The sequence below is a fragment of the Glossina fuscipes genome, unplaced genomic scaffold, assembly GCF_014805625.2.
Source record: "Glossina fuscipes isolate IAEA_lab_2018 unplaced genomic scaffold, Yale_Gfus_2 142, whole genome shotgun sequence".
NCBI classification, from domain to species: domain Eukaryota; kingdom Metazoa; phylum Arthropoda; class Insecta; order Diptera; family Glossinidae; genus Glossina; species Glossina fuscipes.
This window is the reverse complement of record NW_023998485.1, coordinates 1,460,172-1,465,981: the sequence shown is the minus strand read 5'-3', so window position 1 is coordinate 1,465,981 and position 5,810 is coordinate 1,460,172. Positions and strand designations below refer to the sequence as shown.

The 5,810-nt window shown below is 33.3% G+C and overlaps 1 pseudogene; it reads right to left on the bottom strand.

The window, feature by feature from the left end:
- Nucleotides 1-732: 732 nt before the first annotated feature.
- On the bottom strand, nucleotides 733-1,249 carry LOC119641071 (annotated as a pseudogene).
- Nucleotides 1,250-5,810: the final 4,561 nt, after the last annotated feature.

The following is a 5,810-nucleotide window of genomic DNA, read 5'->3' as shown; positions in this document are numbered from 1 at the left end:
GAATATGTGGGCTCTGGGTTGCATTCTAGGAGAATTGTTATCGCATAAGACCTTATTGCAAATATACATTTCTACAATGTGCAGACGTTCGGTGAAGTCAAGCGTATACCGGTTATAGATTCACATATTATAAAAACGTTGTGGGATCCAAAATTGAATCAGTTATTCGTAGGTTGCGGTAACGGGGTAATCAAATGCTACTACGATGAAAGGCGTAGTTTTAGAGGAGCACAGTTATGTGTAGTTAAAACTTATCGTAAGAAGAAACACGCTGAAATTGTGGGAGTATCTCAAATCATTACCCCTCACGCTTTGCCCATGTTTCGCCAAGAGAAATCGCGTTCCTCCCGGAAGAAAGTTGAGAAGGAACGTTTAGATCCTGTCAAGTCACGTCGCCCAGATTTACCAATCACCAGCGGCCAAGGAGGCCGTATAGCCAGCTCTGGTGGAACTTTATCGTCTTATGTGATACGTAATTTAGGACTCAGTAAACGGGTTGATGATAGAAAAATATAATAAGACGTAGAAACTTCCTTGGAAAGTTAGAATAGAATAGGAATAAGAAAGGTTTTGATAGTATAATAATAAAATATTGTATATGAATGGAGGTATGGAAACCCACAAGGTGTATCTTCTCTCTTAGGTACCTAGTCCTTTAATTAGTTATGAAAAGTGAAATATTTGTTTACATTCAGAAAATCTAGAAATATTTTTATTTACTATCTTGTTTCACTAAAGCATCTTGCAGCGATAACAGTCGCTAGCTATTTTCCATTTATCATCTTACGCGGTTATTATAAATGTTTTCTGAAATGGTTTCGTAGCCTAATCCGTGTACTCGACAGCACCTGTATCAAATATGTTATCTGACCAGATACCGCTTCGTCTATAAGGGGTTGCGCATCCACTGTAGAGATAATGTGCTCTGACGTAGGAACTTCTATAAAATATTTTTGTATATTGTCTTTTCCATGCGCGCCATTGCCGTTCCATACGAATAATCCGTTGCCCAAATATAGACGATTCATTTGCAAGGGAGAAGAGCGCTTTTTATATTTTGCAATGGCACTACCTGTTGACAATCAAACTGACTTACATGCCTTCGTTTAGCACAAGTTTGATAATATAACTTAGTAAAATCTTTTGCAGTGCGGCAACACGTCTCCACTTTGGCTCTTAAAACCTGTAAACGTTACACTTCCAAGGTTAAAGACTTACTAAGCTGAATAAAGGCACTCACATTATCCATTTTAGATTCATGTGTTTTTCTTTTTTTACGTTATAAAGGAAATAATAGTGAACTTTTTTAATTTTGATGATTTGCTTTATTTTCAAAGCAATTTAATCTTTAGAACCGTAAAATGTTCAATTTTGCGAAATGGCGTGCCATGACTTGGCCATTCTCCGACAACGTATTGATGCTCAATTTTTTGTGGTATATATATAAATAATTTCAAATTTTATTACCACGCATTTTAGTCTACATACACTCTTTCTTTTGTTGGTTTGTTTAATAAAGTCTGTCTTGGACTTAATTAATACACAAATAATTTTCTGTTTATTTATTTCTGCATGATATTGTCGTTGTTTCATAACGTTTCTTATAAACAAAGTAATGTCAAGCTCTCCGCCAATTTTGTCTAACTTTTTTGAAATAAATACTAGGAAACGGTAATGATACCTATTCAAATAAAGGAAATTACTCTCTTTCGTCATCACGAGAACTAATAAAAGATGCGTAAGCAGTGTCCCGAATTGTGAGGCAAGAAAACTTTGTTCACAAAAATATACCACTGGAATTTATGTCGAAAGGAATAGTCCGATTTTATAATCCTATGTATTTATTTCGGATGTCAAACGAACGAACACGGCTATTATCAGGCGCAGTGTTACGCAGATTTTTATGAAAACCACAAAGACCAGAAAGAATTCGAAATCTTTTTAAAAGTCAGATGTAAAATATTACATATTTACAACCTTTCCTTTGGTTACTTATTTGCTAGGTAATGCTTTGCTCACACATAATTGGCCAGTGTTCATATATATTCCTTCGGCAACCGAGAAACTGCGCGTTTTAGCCGCTTTGTTGGGTTTCTGAAAACAAAAATTTAGTTCAAAAAGAAAAAGTTACGTTTGTATTGCAGCTTAGAATAACAATGGAGGACAAATAAGAAAATTATATTCCGCCACGATTGAATCTTTTATGTCCTAAAAAAGAAAAAAAAGAGTGAGACAAGGAAAACTCGCAAACTTGAAAACCTCCACCCCAACTGCAATGAACATATCATGAAAAAAAAGAATTGAACGAAAAATACCCAGCAAAGACAATGAAATGAAAATAAAAATTTAAGTTGCACATTTCAAATAAAAAAGGAACGAATTATCAAAATTGGGAATGATACAACAAGCAAATCACACTACAAAAATTGTTACGAAACCATTGACTATAAGTAGACGAATTTCTAGACCGCAAAAATGAAATATTGCTCTTCATTAAAATATGTATGCATCCTTGTTTTTTTGTTTTTTTTTTTTTGTTGGCATATAAAAGAAGAATTGATCAGCCCTGTAAACGATAAGACCAATATATGCAATAACGTTATGAGTTTTTAATACAAGTTCTTCTTCAGACCTCAAGATTGAGAGCAGACAAGATTGATTATGCAGATTAATTGATAATTATTATTGATTTATTGATGACTCTATGATGCTGATCTCTCTGGATTAAGAGTTGTTCAAGTTGTGGCAGACCATCCAGTACTGTATAGTGACAAAATGATTAGCTCACCGAAAAAGTTACAAATTTGCAGTCAAATAGCAGTAAACGACAGGTGCATCGTTACGTTAATGTTTCCGTCCATTCAAGAGTTTAGTCCAGAAGATTGATATCGAATTATGGCCGTAAAGGAATTATTGGTTTACGGATAGAAAAAATTTGTAAGAATACCATTAAACTAGACAAAAGGATTATAATTACGGTAACTTAAAAGGGAAGTCAGCAGTGTTAATAAAGGCAGTTAGCTTGTTAAGACGGTTTTAGTTGTGAGCACGAAAGATATCATGTAGGTTATGATATCGAAATTCTCAAATGAATATCTCGTGTCTCGAAGTTGCAATTTGCCAAATAATTTCAAGATGTATCTTACCTTATCGGTGGCGTAAATTGTAAAATCATTGTGTCGATCTAATTAAAGTCTTTCCTGATGTGTAGCTCGAACATCCAACTATGGAAACTTTTTTTTTGTACTAACTATTGACATGAAAGGATTGCGTTTACTTTATACAGACCTTCTTACTGGGATAAAGTTGACTTTTTCCAAATTATGACAAAATTTTAAATAGCGACTTAGATAGCTGCCGAAGACTACATCTTTCGTGATATTTCATTGACAAATTAAATGAGTGGGATTTGAAAAAGACAGATCTAACGGACTACCAGTACTCAGAGCACAATTGGAGTGCAAAAAAGTTGGTATACGTCTATGTGAACAATCGAAGGGCGCAAAGTTTTTAATGTTGAAAAGGGCCTTTTTCCCTCTTGCTCGGAACCGAGTCGCCAAAACTGGTGTGTCTTGAGTTAAAGTCTCCAGCCAGTACTACAAAATCGTGAGGAAAATCTCAAAGTCTTTCCATTCCGTCTTTAAAGTATTGGATTGGATGGACTTTTTACAAAACTTTCTCCTCTTGAATTGAGAAAGATATCTAAAATGTATGTACTGAGTCTGAAGCTCTGAATATTACATTACAAAGGGATAATTTTTTGCGGTTTGAAAAGTTTAACCCTGAAGTGGACGCAGACTGTCGGAGCAAATCGTAAGAAGGTTTGAAAGAATTCATCTGAATCATTAATAGCAGATAAGACCTTTGTATTTCAGAGAAATGCTATTTTATATGAATATCGGAAACAGAAAAACAGACTTTACAAGGAATGAGTAAATAAATAATAATAATAACGTTTAAAAACTTCTTTATATATAGTAAATCGTTGCCGTACAGTTTTGTGATATCGAAATGAAAAAAATGATACAATTCCAAAGACAAATATCCAAAAGATGATAATGAAGTGTAATTCTTTATTACAGGTGTACCGTACTGATAGCCTGCTTAGCATTTGAAACGTATCGTCATTAAGCTTAATATACACCTTCGCTTACTCAAGAGGTGACAGACGCCCCCAATCACAGTGCAAGCATCTGCATATCGTAATTGATGCCCATAAATAAATTTTGCAATTGATTCGGAATTTGAAAATATGTAAGATCATTGACCTCCAACCTCGATCAGATATAACGAAACTGGCCAAAACAGAACTTTAGTAGACCGGACAGTCCACGCGTCATTTTGTAGGAATTTCCAGTTTTAATTTCCGTCATTCCGATTGATAACGCACAACATCTTTCAACGGCACAGTCCTTCCGAATATATCCCAAATTAACGCAATGTGGAAGTTGGCGAAACGATTAGCCGTTCTTTTTCTGTCCTAATAGACATTTATTGACCGAAACTTGCAAAACATAAGCAAAAAACAATACTATAGTAACCTAAATTGTTGTGCGCTAACTGCGAAGGAAGAACAATGGAAACTGATGCATGCCCATAGTAAAATAAATGCAGCTGTGCGTAGTAGCAGCAAATTTTATACCTATCGCAAAGTCGAGTTTTTAAAGCGAAAGCCCTGTTTTAAATGGTCTCTTCACCTAAAAATTAGCGCCACATTTTTTTTACAATTTTTTAATAAAAAAGGACAATAGGAGAGTAGTTCGTTGCATTATGCCCTTGCAAAGATGTTAACACTGTCATATTCCACCCAATGGCCCAAGTGTAGGTTAATTTAATATCTTCATCAGGTAAAAACAAGTAAAAACATAGCGAGACAGGGCCCACTACTACGCTACACCACTTCGGTTTATACAGTTATTCCGTAAAGATTATATATTATAACAACTTCTCTTTATTGTATTTACATTAAATATTATCTTTGTATACATATATGTAAATATTTCAAACAATTATAAAATGTAAACTAATTTAAAGTGGACAATACGTGCTTTATAATTATAAGGCCATAATTTACGCTGATATAATAAGCTAAAGGTTGAAAGATTATAAAAAAAGGAGGTAGAGAAAAAAAAATAAAATTACATTTCGTAGCTACTGATAGGGATTGATGGGAGTAACTTATTAAAAATTTCATACTAAATTAAATAAATATAGTACATAATATATAATTTAAAAATATGAAACTCCAAACTATATAAATATTTTTTCACTTTGAGCTCATTTGTATGTGTGTAATACAATTAAAGCCAAGTACATTTAAGCTACAAACACAAAAGAAGATGGATACACCGATATTTCATTGAGATTACTATATACAATTAAAACTTTTATTAATCGTTGCTTTTAATGGGTGGAATTTTTTTGTTAATATAGTTTCGTGCATGTTTTATTGTACACTTTTTATAATTATATATTTAAAATGTGTGTGAGTAAATATATCAACACTTACAAAAAACTATATGAATTTGTTGGTTGTTCAACTGTAGCATTATCGATCTGTTGCACTCTACCGCTTTTACAAGTTATTGCTAAGTTTACATTTTATTACATTTCAAATGTGACACCTAACCTAGTTAAGATAGCCTAATTTAGTTGTAACCCATATTACTCGTAATTCTAGCAATAACCCATTTTAATTATATTATTCGCTTAAGTTAGCATTAAATTATTAGTTATATAAGACACCTGACCATACCTCAGTCAGGTCAGAATATAAGCAACAATCTAAAAGAAAAGTAACAAATAAAGAC